A 23,015-nucleotide genomic window follows, 5' to 3' on the forward strand; every position below is an offset into this window, starting at 1 on the left:
ATATTTATTTATAAGCAGTATATTTGTATCTAAAGTCGCATAGGGTGTTTCGTTTCAGCAGTTAGCGACCCAGAGATGCTGTCTTCCCACTACATTATCTACAAAGAGAATTTACCCTTTTACAAACAAACTATGAGTCAGACAAATTGAAAGAAAATAGTCCAAGAGAAAAAAAAAAAAAAAATTCCCTCCAGAAAAGTTTTTTTTTTTTTTTTGAATATCGTCTGCTTCACTAGGATAAATAAACAGGGAGAACGTAATTGATAAAAGAAGTCTCTCTCTCCCCCAAAACATAAAAAAATAAATAAAAAAAAAGCAAAGAGAACATCTTTGAAATTTTCTTCCAGGTTACACCAACGAAAGAAACTAAAAGTCAAAAGAGTAAAAAAAAGGAAAAAGAATCATTCCGACGCTGAAGGAAAAATAATTTTCCCTTAGAGTGGAGTAGTAATTCGTCCATTGAAGGACATAGCGAAGCAACTTCTGTAAGAAGACTGGGTGAACGCCAAAAGTCTCAAGAGCACCAAAAACGAAATTCTATCAGTGTGATGCGATCTCTCATACTAATGAGATTGCAATCGCCTTTCTAGAACTGCTTTTGTATCGTCTAAGGGAGGCTAGAGGATGAATTCCATTATCTTTTTTCTTTCTTTCTTTAGGTTTATATAAGATTTTCTTTTATTTCTCGCTAAAGAAAATTATTGGGATTAAGATATTACCCGGAACTTGTGACGATAAATAAATTAAGCTATTCTACCAAAAATGTTTGCATTTCCTCTCTCAAAAAAAAAAAAAAAAGTAATTTCTCTTGCGCCTGCGCACTTTACTAATCAGTTTCTTGAATAGCATTGTTATATATTAATAAAATTAATAGGTGTATTCATTATATTATCAGCTTTATGGAAAATATCAAATAGTGATCAACTAATATTTTTTTATCGCAATTCTTTATTTTTTTACAACGAATTTTATAATTCATATTTTTTTTTGACTCAAACAGTTTTTCTTGTTGAAAAATTAAATACATTTCTTCTTATATTGCCAAATAAAATTCATACATTTCATGCATGTTGATCTGTTCCACTCTTCCTCCTCCCCATTTTTATTTTACTGATTATGAAAATAATGTTTACTTTATGCGTATCCATATTCGCTCCTTGCTGTCTTTGACAGTAGGGGAAGGGGATGACACACGACACTTCGAATCCTTAAAAAATTTGAAGTTTTCGCGTTTACATATACCAGGATTACGCATTTCTGAATATATTTGCAATGCAAGTGATGTTGTAAAGTTAATAGTACGTGAACACAAAAAGTATGTACAAGAAGAACATTCGAATAAAAGTGCTTAAGGATTATAAAGAAAGTTTTAAAACAAACAAGTTTCATGGATACTAAAATCATTTTTTAAAAAAGATAAAACTAAATTTTATAAAACTTCTCTTTCACCTTGTTTTATATTATATAGATCAATATTATAATTACAGGCCCTCGTTTTGGCGGCACTTGTACTTTACCGATGATTAAAAGTTTAAATAGAAGAATCCGGATTCAAATAGTACGTATTTCGAATACTACAGATACGGCTTTATATTTCGAATACTACAGATACGGCTTTATATTTCGAATACTACAGATACGGCTTTATATTTTAGTAGTAAGTAGTATAAACAACCATCCAAAATTTAGCATGCATCCACATATATCAAATAATTGAATGCCAATTCCTTTTAATGTTGTCAAACTGCGCCATCTAGCTCATTTGAAAAATTTATATAACTCGCAGAATAATGGGAAAATTACTACAAAATATATAAAAATAAAGTATAATTTTAAATGCTATTTTCGGTAATGAAAATGTTTACAGGTTTAATATGCATATTTAATTAGAGTAAAATATTTTTCCCCACCCAGATTGGTAACTGTATATAAGGAAATTTAAAGAAAGAGATGGCAAGAAAATTCTTCCTTTCTAGAGTGAAAAAAAAAAAAAAAAAAAAAACGTATGTTCATCGTGTAGTGACATGGGTGCACGGTGTTCAACATGGTCATCAGTTATCTCCCAGACTACTGTAATTGGCCAATACTGTTCCTCTTTTGACCTACACAAGTCAAGTTACAGGATCCAGCTACCACTGACAGGCCGATCTTGGGTATCAAAAACTTAAACACATGCAAATCACCAGTGTTTAATTTCATTATTCAGTCTTTACAAAAGCCACCAAAGGAATCATTATATGTAAGAGAGTGGGGGGGGGGGGGGCTTAAAAAAATCGAACAATTAAACTTTAAAAGATTTGCCAAGGAATTTCTTCACCACCAGGATGAAAATGATTGTGAAATGTGGGTAATTACTGGCGTACATCACCCCAATCCATCAATGTCACAGGCACACTGTACAAACCATTCACGATATGCCAAGTCACATTTGGTCTCTCAGACACAAGGGTACTCGGCCGTCTGTCGACACACCACTTCAGATCAGCGGTTAGGCCTAACGCTAAGCAACAACCAGCTGCTGAGAGATGATTTATTAAGGCACAATTAATTGGGGATTTTTCACGGCGCCACACGGGAGGTTTAGCTCGTGAGCTGTGGGCCCACCTTGCTAGCTTCGTCAACTCTGTCGACAACCGTGATTCTAGTCTAGGAGGGTTGGCGAAATGTAAATACAGAAAACCGGCTATACCAGACTACCCTGCAGGCCAATCCCTCTACATTCTCCCCACCCCCCTTCCCACAACATTCTAGCCACTCCTCCTTCCTTTCCCGGTGAGCAAGGTGTTATTGGGGGTCATGTGATCATTGCGCGTGGTGACAAATATCCAGGAGCTTTACATTAAAAGTGTTGGCAGTGGATTTTAATAAATATTTATCAGGGACAAATTACTGTCATCGCTTGACTTAGGCCTAACTTGCACACTCCATTACTGGTGCTATGGAAGTTACGACTTCAAAATCGGGGGGGAAGAAAAATAACTGTGTTCACTGAATATGTAAAATATTTATTGCCCTCAAGGGGGGGCGCGTGCTTTTATATTTTATACATGATTAATGTTCCTGGTCAGAGACCAATCATAACTTTTTCTCAATCGTATTTGTTTACATGGGAAAGTGAATTTTAATTGTAATTGTGACATATTTAGGTATGTGGTTGGTTCCTCCCGATTGGCTAATATAAAATAAACACAATAATAATAAAATATTTTAATGACCTTCGAAGAAGTCGCCATCAACTTTTGCCGAACCTGTCGGTCAACTATTTTAATGTCTCATAAACAAAAATTAATTGGCGAAATAATTTTCAACAAATGTGCTCACAATTTATTATATTGGTTGTACGGTAATAAAAGCGTCTACAAATTTAGAAAATGGTTGCATGTCATCGCTGCAAGATGGCGTGTCGATCAAGCGTTATAATAAGCTTCCAAGTGGGTTGTATGAAATTAAAATCTAAGGAGTGAGTTTATCGAGTGCGTGTGTCTGGTCCGAGACCGGTTAACCAATTTAAATAAAGGAAGCCTAGTTAAAAAAAAAAAAAATAATAATAATAATAATAATTGTCGTTTATTGGGTTTCGAGTATTTAATGATGAACAAAAGGGCGAAATTAAGAATAAATTAAACACAGGTACAATGGGCGAAAATCCAGCATTCATGTGTGTGTGTGTGTGTGTGTGTGATGGCGAAAAATAAACCAAGTCAACATACATAACACACATTTTCTTACACTCTCCTCCTATTCGGAGCATTCTTTTCCGTTTGCAGTGGAATGACTTGCGGGTAGGGACGTCTTACCAAAAGCGAAGCCCCATACTTCGTGAAAACACACCAACAATAACCATACAGTAGTCAGCGGACCAGATACTTTCCGAACGCTGTTTGAAGTATGCTTTACTGGAGGATGGGTAAACCCTCACAAAAGGGAACGCCGACGACCTCCCCTGGATACGTTCTTTGTTGTCCCTGCGCACTCCAAAATGAAAAAGTTTTAGTTTAGAAGACGGGGGGACCGAAGCGACAGTAATAGAATCACGTGACCGTCAGCGGGACGCACTCCTGGGTGGTCAAAGAGCGGAGGAAAGAATAAGGGATACAAAAACGAGAGAGAAGAGGAAGTAAATCGGCAAGGAGGCGTTGGAAAGTTCTCCCGATGCTGTTATATGAAGGCGGGAGGGACGAAGAACTTTTCGCCCAGCGTGGGGTTATGCGGACTAGTGTGTAGGTTTGGCTTAATATAGTTTTTAGAGACGCATTCAAGTAGTAAACAAGCATTTGAGGAATGTAAGCCATCATATGCAAATCTGTATTTACTGAAAATGCAGACTGCTATTTTGAAATGATGCCCGAAACCACTAAGGTCATAAGGTCAGAGAATTATGGCTGTAGGAATGATTTCATCATGAAAAATCCTGCCACCGTATGAAGCCCTGATAAACCCTTGCAAAAGTTCTTTGCGTCTTAAGACGGGAATCGAACCCAGGTCTTGGAGCATCATGAATACCAACTAAACTATTGTAGTTCGAAAATGCAGACACCAACAATAATATTCCCTAGAATTCGAAGTTTACTGAGGCCCCAAGAGGCCTCAGTAGCTATAACTAGTATCTATGTACTAACTAGTAACTATGCTCATCTAATTATCTCTATAATGAAATGATATCAAAGCCATCCATTCTTTTGTGTTGGTCATTTCCTGATCACCTACCTGAAAACATGTAATTACTGTAGTTCCTTAGCACTCAGTGCACAACTAAGTTATTGGTCGCACGCATGAAAAAAAAAAAAAAAAAAATACCCTAGTCCATTTTGCTTAAAGTTAAAAGAAAATTCATAAAAAAGAAAGTAATATATTTTCACGATCCACAAAAAAGTAATAAGAAAGTGTGTGTGCGTGTGTCTATATATACACACGCATATATGGATCACTAAAATGTATTCCCCCCCCCCCCTCTCTGGCACGTGAGATCTCCTAGCTAAAAGCTCCACTATTGTTGAAAAAATTTAAGATGACGTATACAGACACCGCAACAATGAAAGCATTACCCGCGAAAATGACATACAGCTGTGCAACTGGCGTTCTCCAGAAACATGCGCCAGCGTTTCATGAAATTGATTCAGCAAGGATATTTTATTAAAAACTTAGGACGAAAAAAAAAAAAAAGTGTCATTTTCTAAGTTTTTTTTTGTTTGTTTGTTTCAAGAAGCTAAAAAAAAAGTTAGGTTATTTGGGGTGCTTTTAATAGAATAAAGTTCTGCAATAATTTTAAATTAATACGTAATGAATTTTTGACAGCAATGTATAAGGCTTCATATTTAATAGAAAATTAAAGTAGCCATACAAATATGTTATTTAGACCAAAAGATGGCGTTTTTGTTTTGTTTAACGTAGTGGTTCTCAAACTGGGTGCCCGAAGTATGCCACAAGGGTACCGCGAAATTTTGAATCGTTTATTTGAAATAAATGATCATTTCCCCTAAACAAAAATCATGAGTCGTTTGTCATCGGTGAGAATAAACGAAGTACGATATTAAAGTCGTTAAATTCAGTGAGTAGAGGTTTTTCTTATTGTTATATATTCCAGCTATAACGAGAGACATCGTAAACAAATGTTTTTCCTTTTTCCATCCGGAAAAAAAAATTATTTACTTGAAATAAAGTTTAAAATAAAATATTAAAGTTACATATGCCCTTCCAAATCATGAATAATTTTTTCCTTAAAAAAAGAAGAAGTGAAGATTTTGACGATCAAGAAATGTCTACTTGTAGCAAAGCTAACGAACCAATTCGCACTAATAAATTATCAAAAACTGATACTTGCATTAATCAAGATTTGACTATTTTTAACGTTCAGCAACAAAAAAAGCACTAATGAAACAACAGAAACAGAAAGAATAAGTTCATGTAAAAAGGGAACAATGAAAAAGAATGTAAAAACTCGTTTATATCAAGAGAGCTATCTAAAAATTGGATTTACGTGGTGTGGTGATAAATTAATTCCCAGACGACCTAAGTGTGTTTTGTGTGGTTTGGTTCTATTAAATGAGGCTATGGTTTCTAACAAATTATTGCGACATTTCTCCACAAAACATGACAACTTGTCGAATAAAAATCCTGAATATTTCAAAGAGTTAATAAGATTACAAGAAAAACAAAGTAAAAGTTTTGTAATAAAGTTGACAATTTCCGACCGAGTTCAAGAAGCGAGTTATTTAGTCGCTGAAATAATTGCGAAGGAAATGAAGCCTCATACTATCGGCGAAACCTTGATTCGTCCGGCCTGTTCAGCAATTGCGAGAACAATTTTTGGTATTACTGAGGCAGAAGAAGAAATAAAGAAGATTCCATTATCAAATGATACTATGAGTCGACATATTAATGATCTGTCAGTCGATATTGAAAAGTCAGTTATAACCAAAATAATCGATCAAAATTTTTCAGTTTGCAGTTAGATGAGTCAACTGATATCGGTGGTAAAGCACACTTACTTGTTTTTACTCGATTCATTGAAGATGATAAAATTATCGAAGAATTTCTATGCTGCAAGGAATTCGAAAAAACTACGACGGGAAAAGATGTTTTTGATATAATGAACACATATTTTAATCCAAATGGTCTATCTTGGAAAACTTGTGTGGGTATATGTACAGATGGTGCACCTTCTATGGTTGGAATTACAAAAGGGTTTGTTTCCTTTGCTAGAAAAAAAAAATGAGAACATTATAACGACTCATTGCTTTGTTGGTGGCAAAGACAATAGGCTTGGAATTAAAAAGTGTATTAGAAGAAATCATTCAGATGGTTAATTATATCAAGGCCAGACCATTAAAAATCTAGAATATTTGCCGGACTATGTGAAGAGATGCAATCTCATTACAAGAATCTTCTTCTTCATACCGAAGTAAGATGGCTTTCAAAATGTCGCGTATTGGATCGTTTTTTTGAACTTAAATATTAATGTTTTTCCAAAATGAAGACAAACCAGAATTCTTATAAACTAGTAAGATGATTTTTGATGTTCCAAACTAGCCTATTTAACAGACATATTCGATCATCTGACCAAGCTGAACTCGTTGCAACATGAAAGGAAAAAATGAGAATATTTTGACATCTACAGATAAAATTAAAGCTTTTAAATATAAAATAAAAATATTGAAGATACAATTAAGCACCAATAATGTAGAAATGTTCCTTAAAGTTGCCTCCAGAAAATGAAAGAACACTGATCTGCAAAAGCTTATTTACAGTCATTTAACATCGTTAGAAGAAAAAAATTGACCATTATTTCCCAGACATTTCAGTCAATTTATACGATTGGATTCGAAATCCATTTGTAGAGTCAACATCAGCAATGAGTGAGCTAAGGCTTATGGAAGCCGAAGAATTAATTGATATAAGTAACGATCGTGCATTGAGATTGAAGCATTCAGAAATGTGTCTGAATTCATTTTGGATAACAACTATGAAGGAGTGCTCCAATATAGGATTCAAAGCACTTAACATCTTATTGCAATTTTCTACATCTTATTTGTGTGAACTGGGTTTTTCTGCACTCGTAAATATTAAAACCAAGAAGAGAGAAAGACTAAAGGCCCTTGAAAATGAGACGAGAATATGTCTCTCAAAAACAAGACCTAATATCAAAGAAATATGCAAACAACACCAGGCACATATTTCACATTAAGTTCATATGTTATTATCTGAACTTTTATAATAGCTTTTGTTTTGTATGTTTTTGGATTGTTTGAAAATAAACCTATTTAGTTTAAATAAAATCTCTGTTTTCTTTTAAACACGCTTTCCTTCATATCTTTAGTATCTGTAATACCAATTTATTTATGGGTTATATATATGCGAGTCTTTCAGAATCAATTAATCGGCACTTTACTCTCTATAAAAAGAAAATATACTAGGGGTGCCATGAAATTTATTTATTCATTTTAGTGTGCCGCCAGACAAAAAAGTTTGAGAACCACTGGTTTAACGTATTTATACATTGCACTGGATTTGACAACAAATTACATTTATACAAAATACATAAGCTGGGTTTCATTGGTTGGAGTTTTTTTTTTTTTTTTAATTGTAAAGTAATAGCTTACTAGTTTCGCCGACTTGACTGTTGGCTTCATCTGAGCATACAAGGTGACAAAACAGCTTTAAAAAAAGATAAAAAAACCAAGCTAATTACTTTACAATAAAAAACCTCCGACCAGTTAAACCCAGTTTATATTTTTTTTTTTTATATAATCAGTGACCGAAAAGAACATTACAAAGAAATTACATTACTTTTTAATTCATTAACAAGCACTATTTGGATTTGTTGTGGTATACCTGAAATTATTCATTAAGACGACTTATAAAAAAGAAAAACTATGTATGGTAATACAAATAAAAACGAAGTTGGGTTGCAGGGAAAATAAAGCTTTGTTCTTAATTAATACAGTATATGTAATTTGTGCTAGATTAGTAATAGAGTTAAATTGTCCATGTGAGGCATATTCAGAAGTGATGGATAATATTCAGGTATTAATTAGACCAAATTTAAATTTAGCCGAAATTGATATTTAAATTATGTCCTTTCTTCTATAGGTGAAATAGATAAATTTAAAGATGAAATTATCAAACCAACCATCCAAGGGCATCAATATATAAGTCAAAGCAAACTTAATGCAAATTTCATATAACTTATGTATATAAAAGTAGCAAAAAGGTGTATTACCTTATCATTAAAATACTCTGAAAAAAAGGAAGTTATATATTTTTTTTTAAATTTAGTTACAAAGTAAATTACTTTTAAAAAAATATTATATTCTTGTTTTTACTTAAGTTTAAGCATTGTATTTATATTTTGAGTGCTAATATAACTTACCAGAAGGTTAATTTCGATTTTGGGCCTCTAAGGGATTAAAATCGTTATTAAAAAAAAAAAAAAAAAACTGATAAACAGCTACGTACTCTATGTTAGGTAATTTGTCTCTGCTTTTCTCATGTACAATTAAATTATAAGTATTTAAAAAAAAAACAATCTGCATTTTTATTTATCCATACTTTCAAAATATAAACCTCTGGCTTCTGCTTCATTGGTCTCTTCTAAAGTACTTCTACCATAGAGAGAGATCTTTCCCCTTTAACACTTCAATGTCTGCTCCCTGTCAAGACAGACAGCTGAAATCGACATGTCCCATGATGCCTTTCGAAAGGCACGCAGTTTCTAACCTTGAGACTACACAACGGTCCTCTGCTTCACTAGCATCGGTTAGTTCGTCAGTGTCTCTGCTGTAAGGGAGAGCTAGCAGTAAAAGTGTACCAATGCGACAAAATAAGGATTTACACCCAGGCTCGCGCGCGCGCGCGTGTGTGCGCTACTTGACTTTTAGAGAATCTACGATAATAGCAAAAGTACTTTGAGAAAAACGTTGCAGTACAAAAGGCAAATGGAAGAAAGAAAGAGAAAAAGGGCTATTCTGTAGCGCTGAACAGTGGAGGGAGTGAAAGAAGACCGGATTCAACCATCAGCAGACGTCACACGGTGCAGCTGTTGTCGGAGCTACCCGCTGTTCATAGACGACCCCCTCCCTCCCTTCAACTCCCTCTTTAGAGTTGTATAAACACAGTTCAGTACTGTATATACATCTACAGAGGATTACTTGAGATTTGGCCAAACTTTGCTTACTTCAAAAGAAAATCGGATAAGTGGTTGGAGCTAAACACCCCCCTACTTTGTCAAGACCCAACGCTCATCGAAAAGGAATGCCAACGGTGTTTTCGTGCATTTATATCCGCTTTTCGACAAACAGATCGCTAACCTTATGGTCACAACAATGAATGCTTGGAAAAGAGATCGGGGGCTTTATTTTTTTTTCTCCTGGTTCAACAAATATAAACATTACGCTGCAGAATAGCGAGGATGGAGCTCATTTTTGTCTTATCTGCAGCCGATTCCAAGTCTGTATGGAACCCATTTTGTTGCAAGAGGAATTTTAGTAACTCGTTGGATACTGTGGTACAATGACTCTAACGTAGTGATATCCTAACTCCGCATACTTCGTGTTCATGAAGAACTGTGGACATTATTGACCAAATCAGATTTATGTTTTTATGGAAAAAAAAATCACAATGCTTACGATGGAATATTTTACAACCGAGCAGTAGCATTTTATACATTAAAAAAAAAACCCTGATCAGTACTTCACAATCACAGAAACTATAAATGCAAGTCATTGTGAAACTGTCTCCAACGATCTAGTGTATTCATTATGAACATTGGGCTTTTACAGACAGACAGACTAGGTCTTATATGCTGGAGCATTATTATAACTCATTCATCGGTTAAAACGCACTCTATATACCTGTGCTGTAAACTGAACTCGCCTGCAAAAATTTACGGTTATTGTTTAGAATGTGAGCATCTTTCCATTGATCTACAAATTGCTAGGCTATGTTCATGAATCTGCTCATGTTTTCATGGTCAGATTACATCATATTCTCTTAATCACCAACAAACAATATTCGTTATATAGATACATTTTTCCTATTAGTGGTCCTAACAGACACTTAAGTGCTCACGACCTTTCCAAGTATTTTTGGACTTCGCAACCGTAACCGTAGTTGGCCTTATAACTCCGGGTTTGTCCTATGTCTGTAGATGCGTGTGTTCAGGAGCCGCTTTGTCTGTTCTGAGGATTAAAAAACCCCTCTATGTCCGTATGAGACCGACTAACTCATCTTTAGTCGAAAGAGATCAGAAAAAGGTTCCTCATATCATAGACGGAAATCGAACCCAGGTCTTATTGACCAAAGGGCTTCGTCTATACCGACTGAGCTACGGAGGCGCTGATGTAGATAAATAAGCCATTCTTTAATCCTCGTGCCGGTCGATCCTGGGACTGTGTTTATTTTATGTCGGAGTGGTGTAGGAAGTGGGAGGAATCCGATCCCTTAAGGCAGTATACCACTTAAATAAATAAATAAAAATCTATTGCTAGGCCATAATGACAAAAAAAAAAAAAAAAAGAGTTAAAGTTAGATCCTTCTTTTCCTTTGGGAAAGGCTGTGTGTACGTCACTGTACACGACATAAGGGGGACTGTGTCAAAATTTGTGCCCTATTAGTATTACTGACACCATCCCTATTTATCTGGTCAGATAAATTAGGACCAGCAAATCGTATAAATAACATGTTGCTTGTTAAACATTCGCCATGATGCAGCTGACTGGTTGATATGTTCAGACGTGATAATTAATACCCAGGAGTGGGGAAGGTGCATTTATCTGTCAAGCATACCAGTCAAACTCACGATGTTGCGACTGCATTATTACCGAGTCTGGATCGCATTGCTAGCGTCAAGTCGTGTACTCTGTAATCACCGCTGTAGCTTCTTACCAAAGTGCGGGTTACCACCCCATAACGAAATCTCTCAAATATAGGGCTTAGAAAAACACACGTGACTAGTTGAGAACCCTTTTCCCCGTACTATTTCAGATCTTTCGCGGTCTCGCGCTGTCACATTACTCTAAGAGGTCTGTTGTGAACTGTTTTGTTTAGCACTCTGGTTTCCCCCCCCCCCCCCCCGTAGGTATTCCAGCCTAGACTCTCGTACATCACTCGCTTAGACATCATGATAAAAAGGGGGGGGGGGGATGAATGTCAGGTAACGGAGGGTGGATGAAGGAAGAAGTAAAAGATATCGAGTCACATGGACGCTAAAAAAAATTCAATATCTAAACCTCACGGACTAGTCTTTCTCTGAGGTGTCTTGAATGTATGTGGAAGGCCAGGGCATGATGAGAATGCCAAATAGACAGACGGTGATAAATTATAGATGTCTTCTCACTATCTTTGACTTCGCAACGAGTCTGCCTTTCGTTAGGTTTCTTTTCTTTTTTTTTTGTGATCTCTCGCTAAAGAGTTGTTTTAAGCTGCTGTATCGGAATGTGTTAATCCTAAAATATTTCTACGCTTTCTTAAGTACAGAGATTTCGCATGAAATATTACGGAAGAGAATTAAGGACTAAATGCGCTATACTTAAGAGAGATAACCAATCATTGAGTAGCTGAAATAAATACGGTGTGAAGTCTGAACAATACAACTCCGATATGTAATTATCATTGACTTCCAGATAGTCACTACGTGATTTTGCTTTACCGAGAGGTCATTCCGCGTTTTATTGTTACTTATAAAGTTAGTGTTTTAATAAAACATTAACTACGTCAATTGTTTATAATGAATGACAGATAACGAATGGAATTTAGATAAAAATCTGATTACGTTATTTGTTCATCAAAGCTACATACCAAAAGGACACGACGTTTAATCCCCAATACCTGCGAACCAAAAGGCCTGTATGACCTGAGAAAATGGTATCTACATCCATAGCGCTAAGTCGCCAGACGAAAGATCGTTCTGTTCGATTCTAGTCGCTGACTAGAGTAAACTTTTCTAAGCTTTTATTGACTTATTTTAGAGTTAGTCATGAAAATCGACCGTAGAATGCACACTATTTTAGACAATGATATATACAGTGTTAGGGTGAGGGACGGCAAGATGGAGACACTTGTTTGCCGTACTCTCTTCCCCGGAAGCAACTTAAAATCAGTGATAGTCTTGAGCAAACTATCTGACTGGCTAAGAGTAGAGTTTTCCCTCGTGTCTCCAAAACCTAAGACAGGGAATAAACGACATTGCCAACACCCTTCAAAGAATAAGAAGGCATTAAAATCTACAAACCATGTTAATTCGACTACCCAAATGCAGTAGATTAATTGATATATTCATGAGACTTATGATAGAAAGCACGCACTGATTACCGTGCACAAACAGAATCGAAGTTCGTCTTAGTCAGCAACAAACGATAGTTTTATTATATATATATATATATATATATATATATATATATATATACACACACACACTGGAGGGGGGGGCTCTGCCTCCCTGGCGCCTACGGCACCCAACCCCCCGAGTTCCAGGCTTGGTCGACAGTGAGTTTGATTGTTGTAATCCTGAAGCGATAACAATAAGCAATAACAAATTGTTGTCTCATGAAGGCAAACACATTGTTGGACGTTTCAAAACAATGAAGAGACAAAAACGTGACATAAAAACGTTTCAAATTTCGGTTTATCTTTTTATATATATAGAATAGAAATAGATATATACATATAGTATGCGTGTGTGCGACTCTTCTGGAATAATATAGAATACGGACAAAATTTAATCGAAACTTTCAAAATCAAAATGTCTTTTTTTTTTTTCCTCCAAGATTTCAGTCTTCATCCCTCTCAAAAAAAAAAAAAAAAAAAAAAAAAAAAAAAAAAAAAATCTTCATTTATGCAGAAGCGTAATCATTAAAGACCATTAACTACCACACAGTTTATTTTTAATTAGTATAATTAAAAAGCATGTCAGTTGTAATTATGTTTTTCCTCATAAATTCCCATAATAGGTACAAAAATAACAGAACGATTGTGACGAATAGGGAGGAAAAAATGGAAAAAGTGGCATCGATTGGAAGAAATTCACTCTTAATTGAACTAATTACAGAACAGACAACGGCCTAGAGCATTAGGAGAGAGAGAGAGAGAGAGAGAGACGTAGAAGCTGTGGGTTAATTATCAGATTAGTCGATTGAACCATCGCTTTTCTCTCTCTGGGTGAGTCTTAAAAAAATAAATAAAAAAAAAAACCACTTAAAATGAAATATATTAACCACCCCTGCCAGTGCAATTATGGCCCTCAGTTCTCACTCGCTAACCCCACCCCTCCCACGCATGCAAGGCTGACGAACGATACTCCAAGGATAACTCGACTAAGTTGAACATGCATTGCCTCTTCCCTGCCTTGTCGATATATTAAACATCTCCTTTTCTTGCACTTAAAAAAAAAAACAAACGATTTTTCTATTCAGCTATAATATGCCGAATACATACAAGAAAACCCGCTTAGTTTTTTTTGTATACAAAGAACCATAGTTTACAGGTAAACGACGCAAATTTATACTTTGCTAACATACATTTACGTTATAAACTACAAAGTGCATACAGTTGCAATTGCAAAGGAGTCAATAGTAAGGTCAGATGGGCCTTGCAAATCTCCATAGCAACAATATAAAGGATGGTTCCGAAAGGTATATATTATATATGCTAAGCCTACGAAGCCAACAACCATAAAGACTTTATCGCAGAGACGAGTTTCACTGTGTTTATTTTGGTGGGTACTCAAGATCAAATAGTTTACTTTCTAAGACAAGAGAAATTTTTAACGGTTAGAAAGGGAAGTCTGAGATGTTTACTCTGGCTTGTGTTTCTTTCTTTGACCAGCAAGTGATGCTTCATCTTTAGTAGCGGTGGTTAGGGGGAGCGAATAGGGGGGGGAGGTAGAGAAAGACGAAGAAGGCACTGTTTACATTCCCAATGTGGGTTGAATGCTCAACAAAGAAGTTTTTACCTGTGTATGAAGGCAGATGTTAGAAAATGAAGAGGGCCGAGGAAGAGAAAAGACGTCTATGTGACAGTTAGTGGCATAAGCGACAAATAATAGCTTTCCCAGGCAGAAACTGCAACAATAAAGGAGGTCCAGCATCAAGCGACAGCAGGCTAGCACGAACACGTGCCAAACGATCACATACCATCGTGTATGTGTGTGCTGCCCGGTGGCTTCTGGTTGCTAGGCAACCTCCAGTCATTTTCTTCTCTAGCCAAGTGTGCTACAAGAACCATTAAATAGCGATGAGTGTGTCGACTCGGGATCTCAGTCATTACAGAATAGACAAGAAATTTTAGTTTTTTTTTTGTTTTTTTTCTCCAACTATCAAAAGATGGACAGAAGAGGAAATTTTTTCCTGAACTTCTTTGCCTGGTTGCACTTTTTCAAAAATGATACACGAAGAAGGTACTTTCAATCAAAGAGCATGCTTAAGGTGTACCTGTAAACAACAGGTCGACGAGAGAAAGAGAAATTTATTCAATCTGACAAACAGTTCTTCCCGAAGCAATCAAGGTGTCGTTACCCGGATGTTAAATTTCAAAGCAGGCCAAAGTACTTTCAGATCTATTCGCTTTAAAAATGGCCCCATAGCAACTACATTTATGGATGCAGACGTAATGAGAAAGCCGAATGCTTAATATGTTAAGTGAAAAAGGATAATAAGATTTTCCACTTACTATTTCCTTTGTTTGGTGTTTTCATAAGTATTGTGATCTCCAAAATGCCACCGAAAATGTATGATGTTATCAGCAGAATACATCAGATTGGTACTTCCATTTATAAACAAATGGCTTTGTATTTTTCGATCTATTTTTTTTTTTTTTTTAGTAATTTCGAAGTTTTGGATTTTCATTTATCATTACTTAACATAGTAAACATGAAATTCAATTCAACAAATTTGGAATTGAATTCGTCACTCGATAATATTATATATAATAGTCCTTATAAGGACTGGCTTAAAGGGGCAAAGCAAGAATAGTTTTGGTCTTCCCCGTTATCTGTAGAGGACAGTGTAGGGTACTAAGAGCTATTAAAGCTCTGATCATGGCAGGAGGGTAACAGCAATAGCCGAGCCTCAGTTAGGACTTCATTGGCTACAGCATTGCTATCCATTACCCTCCAAGGGTATTGATCACCGCATCTCACGGTCGATCATCCATCCATAAATCCTTAGTCCTTATAAGGACTGGCTTAAAGGGGGGCGAAGCAAGAATGCTTTTCATCTTCCCCGTTAGAGGACAGTGTAGGGATAAGGTGTTATTGAGCTATTAAAGCTCTGATCATGGCAGGAGGGTAACAGCAATAGCCGAACCTCAGTTAGAACTTCATTGGCTATAGCATTGCTATCCATTACCCTCCATGGGTATTGGATTGAATGAATCAACCCTCTCCCATAAATCCTTAGTTCTTATAAGAACTGGGCGATGGACTGAGTCCTTGACTCTTTATCCCGTCATCTGAATGAAGAAAATCTGTGTGGATGGGGTGTTATTGAGCTAAAAGCTCTAGTCATGGCTGGGTAACGGCAATAGCCGAGCCTCAGTTAAAACTTCATTGGCTACAGCATTGCCATTTGTTACCCTGATTAGTAAGTAAAGAGTAAAATCTCAAAAAATCGGACGATCTCTAGGCCACTCCATAGTGGACGAAAGACCGTCCATATCTCAGCGTTGGTTCCACTCAGTGACGGGCTCCCCGACTGAGCAGGACCGCTCAAATTCCGAGGAAAATAATTCACCGACAAGAACCCCTCAGCGGGCCGTGCCGGAGAACACCTTCCCCGGAGACTCAAAGTGCTCCCTTAAGGCAAAAACCCTAAGGGAGCGAACTCAAAAACTCACACCCAGGATAACAGCAACAGCCGAACCTCGGTTTACCTCCTCGGTTCAGCATTGCTAATTGTTACCCTGATTAGTAAGTAAAGGGTAAAATCTCAAAAAATCGGACGATCTCTAGGCCACTCCATAGTGGGCGAAAGACCGTCCATGTCTCAGCGTTGGTTCCACTCAGTGACGGGCTCCCCGACCACTGAGCAGAACCGCTCAAATTCCGAGGAAAATAATTCACCGGCAAGAACCCCTCAGCGGGCCGTGCCGGAGAACACCTTCCCCGGAGACTCAAGGTGCTCCCTTAAGGCAAAAACCTTAAGGGAGCGAACTCAAAAACTCATCACCCAGGATAACAGCAACAGCCGAACCTCAGTTTACCTCCTCGGTTCAGCATTGCTAATTGTTACCCTGGAAGTCCTAAAAAGGACTTTTCCTACACCTCGCTCTCCTCCCACCATCCTCCCCATAAATCCTTATGACTAGCGATAACTTATATAAGAATGATTTAAAGAAATAAAACGGTGTATGCAGTTACTTACCATTTTTAATATTTTTAGAAGGTCCATAGAATTGTGGATTTCTAAATATGTTTTCAGTTTATTTAAGCATCATTACTCCAGATTTTAATCTGAAATAAAAGAATTGGACAAACATGAACTTCTATTTTTTTAATACAGAAACACATATATAGCTACAGGTTACTATAAACACATGATAATAACATAAATGAATTGTCATTAACATCGGGAAAAAAAGTTAACATATAAACATTTAACTATAAAACCTTAATAAAATAAAAAAAAGAAAGCAAAAACACATTGAAATAATCGTAATTAGCTTGAAATTTGAATAAAAATTAAACTTAAACAATATACAGTAAAATTTTACGAATATATAATACTTATAATTTCATATGTAATCGCTATAGATATAGATGGAGTGGTGGAAATCGAGTGAAAAAAATCCACCATACCCTTGGAGGGTAACGGATGGCAATGCTGTAGCCAATGAAGTTCTAACTGAGGCTTGGCTATTGCTGTTACCCTCCTGCCATGATCAGAGCTTTAATAGCTTAATAACACCTTATCTTTACACTGTCCTCTACAGATAACGGGGAAGATGAAAAGCATTCTTGCTTCTCCCCTTTAAGCCAGTCCTTATAAGGATAGATATAGATACTACTCGAATAATAAATGCTAGAGGGCAGCACTAGTCGTTATTAGATTTGAGATACAAACAACTCTACAATATTTTATTCGATTTGAATAAACCAAACGATTGGGGGGATAGACAATTCGATATAAGCTGTATTCAACTTCATTTTGAAATGAGTTTACGATATACGATATAAATAAGTTATTTTCTTCCCATATCAAACCACGTGATATGCTGGTGATTCAGTAAACACTCTTAAAAATATAATGGGGAAAACAAAACAAAAAAAAAAAAAAAAAAAATCCGGTTTTCCAATAAAATGACACAAATTATTAACCTGATCCAGGTGCACTTATAGTAGACAAAGTTAGAGAGAAGATTATTGAGTTATACTTCGGTTTTAGTTGACGTAGTAAAGGAGAGGGGTGGCGGCAGCTGAAAGATGACAAAGTAAGGATAGGAAACTAAAATACCAGGGGTTAAAAAAAAAGAAGAAAAAAAGCCGTTTCTGCTGTACGACCGACATAATGTTTGATATCAATCCAGACCAACTAACCATTCAATACCCCGCTGATTTTGCGCTATCCTGGTGGATAATAGAGGGTTTCGTGGCCGTATCGACGAACCTCTCTCTCTCTCTCCGCTAGTTTTAGTTCTTAGAAGACTTGACGGCCCAATCTAATAAAGTTGCAATAGCTAGCCGGAGGTTAGGCAAGAACGCCTTCATCTCTACTTCAACTGGTTATCGTTCACTGCTGTATTTATTGTAAGGTAGTAAAAAGGAGGCGCCACAGGCTGGGAACGAGGCTAGCGGTGGATAAAAAAAAAAAAATTGAAGTGCCACGTATATTGCTTTAAATAACTTCCTCCCGAACCTTTTGCTTTTCAAAGATTAGCTGGAGACTTTGAAATTGTGCACACAAAAGGTTTGCCTTTGAAGTTTAATAGATACGAGACTTAAAAGGGAACAAAAAAAAGTAAGAATGAGTTTGTGATTTTTTTTTTTTTTTTTTTTTTTTTTTTTTGTAGAGAATGATTGGATGCTGTGGAAGGAAATAGAAACATTGGTTTATTTGATTAAAAATCATTCTTATCCATCTTTTTAATAATTTATTATTCTTCGTTGGAAGAAATCAAATATCTATTAACGAATAAATGTCAAATACGAGCAAATCCCTCTTTCTAGCTACATATATCATTCGCGTACATGCAATCAAGTTAAATGCGAGCTGCTTACCTTAATGAGTTCAGTTTATTGTTTTTAAATATCGACACTTCTGATAAGAGAATTTATATATTTTTTATTATTAGTCTAGACGTCCATATATTCACTTTCGTAACTCATTTATTTCTATTTTCTGGGATTAAAAATTCTGAATTATTCTTTTGTTTTTTTTTGGACGTAATCACATAACGTCTAGCTTGGTTTTTACTCCTTTTATTCCCTTTTCAGTCTCCAGCATACGATTTCTGTACCAAAAAGAACCATTTAAAAAGTACTTCACACTTCTAATTCTCTTATAACCAGTCTAAATTACTATTTTCATCCCTTGAGCACTATCATCACCTTCCAAAGGGATCATTTTCTTTTTTTTTTCTTATTAAAGTCGCTAGTAACGTCGCCATCTCCCTTTTAAGCAGATTCATTTGAAACTGTATTACAGCAATCAGACATTTTCATGGCTGCTCTTCCATAGTCCATTCCAGAGAGAGAGAGGGTTCTGGGGAGGTTTTTTTCCCCTCCTCAAAATCCTTTCGTTTCTCAAATGCCACCCGGTTATGGTGTTAGTCACAGGGATCTCTCTTTTTTTTTTTTTTTTTTTTTTTTTTTGTTCCGTACCCGTTAGGTCATTGGACCATTCAAAGCTAAAGCTATTAAAACCTGACGAACATCGAGCCTCTTTTGTTAGGGATTCGTGTATAAAGTAACGATGTCATAAAACTCCGAGGAAGTGTTCCGTATATGTAACAAATGTCAGGGAAGATTCCTCTTGCCAACACTTAATGGTTCATCAGACACATTTCGTATGACCACATGCGGTTAAAGCTTTCGCTTGCATAACAAACCTTCGTCAAATCTAAGCGGTGAATTTCTCTCTCCTTCTCTCTCTCTCTCCTACATGGCTCTTATCACAGTTCATTTCCTGAATTGCAGAAATTACTATGTGCAAAGGGGATGGAGGGAGGATAGCTGCCATTAGGGGAGATAATTAACCTTTCCATCCAGTATCTCACGTGAGGTAATACAAAACTGACTTTATCGGCAATTTTTTTTACTTGAAAGAATTTCTTTTAAACCTTTTTTTTTTTTTTTAATTTTTTATAGAACTGCAGTTCCAAATTGAAATATGCAGATACGATGCTACGGCAATTTGATATCGAATTCAATTTAAGGTCAATAACTCGGGAGAATGTTTCTAAAAATTACGGAGAGGTGTGAAAGATATTTTCTTACACAATAAACAGATATCGGCAATGAAACTGCTTCAACTGACAACTGGGTGTGCCAAATAAATGAAGAATGATCTTGTACTCCATTGCAGTATTATAGAACCAGTAGCCATGACACGATTTCCTATCAATTAATTGCATTGTAAACAACATGCCACAACTTCGAGATTATCGTTCAGATCACATATTCGCAATTACTTAATTAAATTGACTGTTTTAAGTTTTTCTTGGGCTTAAGTATGCCTGAAGGTTGTGTAAAGGTTTTGTACTTGATACAGTTTTATTTTTACTGTTATCACCTGCAGTTACTTATTGCCAAACACGTTCTTAATTTAATTAAACAATAATGACGTCACCAACGAGATTGTTTATCTCGTTGGTGACGAGATAAACAATGTTTATCGTTCATAAGTAAATAAATAGCAACCATGAAAGAAAGGTAAAAATGTCCTTAGCTCAATCGGTATAATCGGTGCCCTTTAACTAGAACGAACTGGGTTCGCATCCTGTTTAGAAAGCGAAAACCTTTAGAGTTTTTCAAGTGAATGGGGGGGGGTTAGATTATCACATATGAAGATGGTAGGGTTTGTAAAGAAAAGTATTAGTAGAGAAAAAATTAAATTCTTTGTTTAATCCTTTAACTCAAGCACGAATAAACAAAAATATGAAATAGCATCACGAGTAGGCTACTTATGTACTGAAGCAATGACTTCGACATTAAAGTGTTCAAGTATCCCATAATGTCCAGCACACTTTTTTTTTCAGAAGCCTATATTGCTAGGCATTATGAGAAGAAAGACTATTGCAAGAAGTTTCAACCTGTATCGAGGCTTAATCAGCGGGAGATAGACCCCTGGAAATACTAAGCTAAATCCATGGCAGATTATATTTTCCATATACAACTAGAAAAACGTCTCACTCACCATTTTACGAGGGCTGTTCAATAAGTAATAAGACTAATTTTATTGTGGCGAAACCACTCATCACAATATTAATTTCTGTGGAATAAAGAAATGTTGCTGTCTGTATTAATAGAAGTTGATAGATGGCGTATACGAGCTGATGTGCCAGAGTGTCACGTGACTAAACGCACGCTTGTTTCGGCCCGCCTACGATCGCGACCAGTCGTCGAAATGGAAGCGTCCTTGGAACAGCGTTATGCGATTAAAGTTTGTGTGCGCTTGCAAAAATCGGCATCGGACACTTTTAACATGATACGCGAAGCTTTCCACGATGAAGCAATGTCGAAGGCAAGTGTTTTTCGCAGGCATAAAACTTTTAAGGAAGGAAGGCAAAATGTGGAAGATCTTGAACGGGAGGGAAGACCTTCAATGTCCATCACAGAGACAATGATCAACACAGCAGCGATTATCATCAAGGAGGATCGCAGAATTACAGTACGCCAGCTGCATGTTGTCCTGAATATTTCTGTGGGAAGTGTTCACTCAATCATGGCTGAACATTTGGGACTGAAACGTGTTTGCGCCCGATGGATTCCCAAACTCTTGACACCGGAGCAAATGCAGCATCGAGTGGATGTGTGCACAGAATGGAAAGAAAGACTGGAACAAGAAGGCGACAACTTCTTAAAACGCATCGTTACAGCAGATGAAGCTTGGTTGTATCACTATGACCCTACAATGAAACAAGAAAGCAGTGAATGGAAGCATCCATCTTCGCCTACCCCCAAGAAAGCAAAAACTGTAAAATCGGCTGGTAAAGTTATGACCATAATGTGTTTTGGCTACGAAAGCATTGTTTACCAACACGCTGTAGAACCAGGGAATACTGTAAACGGCTCATACTATGCAGATGTTTTACAGACAATGGTACAGCACGTCAAAAGGAAGTGTCCATTGCTGAAGAATGTCCTCTTATTGCACCACCATAATGTAAGGCTACATATTGCTGGTTGTGTAGTGGACTTTTTTTTGCAGAAGAACAACATAGATATCCTACCACATCCTCCATACAGTCCTGATCTTGCACCGTGCGATTTCTGGCTGTTTCCTCAGCTCAAGAAACCACTAAGAGGCCGCCATTTCGAAAGCAACAAAGCATGTGTAAAAGCTGCGGAGGCGGAGACGTAAAATATTCTGGAATAGAGATAGTTATAGAAAGTTTTTTTTAACTTTCGGTATCTCTACGGATTTAGCTGCCTCTGATGAGACCTCAAAAAAAGGCCGCATCGGCATTCTTATCTGACTGCAAATAAAGGAACGAAAAATAAATAAAAAAATTGGACAGTTGTGATGTCGCACATGACGATTCCCAAAATGAATTATCGCCAACTTTTAGATCTCTGAAAAATGCATCTAATTATCATTTTTTGTAGAAAAATTGATTTTTAGGGGTTATAAATATGTAGAGAAATACTAGAGCAAGTACTACAACATCAGGAAGCTTCCAGTGCCAACTAAATAAACAAAACATTCATAATGAACAGAAGCTATTGCTGTGGACACATGACGTTAAATTCATCTTAATCAACAGACAAACAAAACTCGAACACGGATAAACTTAATCAAAACATGCATTTTATAACTTCTCCCGCTGGCTTCCATCTGGACGCAACCATCAATGAAAACAGTGACAAAAAAAAAAAAAAATAGATTGAAAAAAAAAAAAATTGTATGATTAAATCTGTGACGGACTAGTGACGTCACTAAAAGGTTCTTTGTAATCAATGAATTTACTACATTTAATAGCTTCCACTTAAATAAGCTCTGATTTTAATGAATATTCTGGTACACTTCCAGGCTTAACTTGGGATTCATATTCTGTAATGACTTTCATGCAGTTTACTTCTTAGCTTAATAATCAATGGCGTCTGATGACGATGTTATTTTTTTGTAGACTTAATAAGTTTCTTTTTAACGTTGCAGCAGTTATAAATCTCATTATGCATGCTGTTTTTTTATAATTGATAAAACACGCTACGGTTACAAAAAATAGTAGTTTTTTTTTTTGTTGTTGTATCCCTGTTCTTTTAGTATTTTCTTGTTTTGTTTTCTAACTATTAATCTTGTCAATTGTTAATGTGAGAGAGATTAAGGAAAACACCATGCGGTTTATAATTAGAGAAAAACGAAATA

At 36.2% G+C, this 23,015-nt stretch overlaps 1 protein-coding gene across 2 annotated transcripts in view; it reads right to left on the reverse strand.

Moving 5' to 3' along the window:
• LOC150094263 (toll-like receptor Tollo) overlaps nt 1-23,015 on the reverse strand; it is a 151,524-nt gene that overhangs the window by 22,862 nt on the left and 105,647 nt on the right. For both annotated transcript variants that reach the window (XM_090411756.1, XM_090411755.1), the window contains exon 3: nt 16,854-16,942. The gene's annotated coding sequence lies outside the window, so the exon portion shown is untranslated. The remainder of the gene's footprint in view (nt 1-16,853; nt 16,943-23,015) is intronic.

Source organism: Typopeltis vanoorti, chromosome 22, assembly GCF_054136105.1.
Source record: "Typopeltis vanoorti isolate ZY-2024b chromosome 22, IOZ_Tvanoo_1.0, whole genome shotgun sequence".
NCBI classification, from domain to species: domain Eukaryota; kingdom Metazoa; phylum Arthropoda; class Arachnida; order Uropygi; family Thelyphonidae; genus Typopeltis; species Typopeltis vanoorti.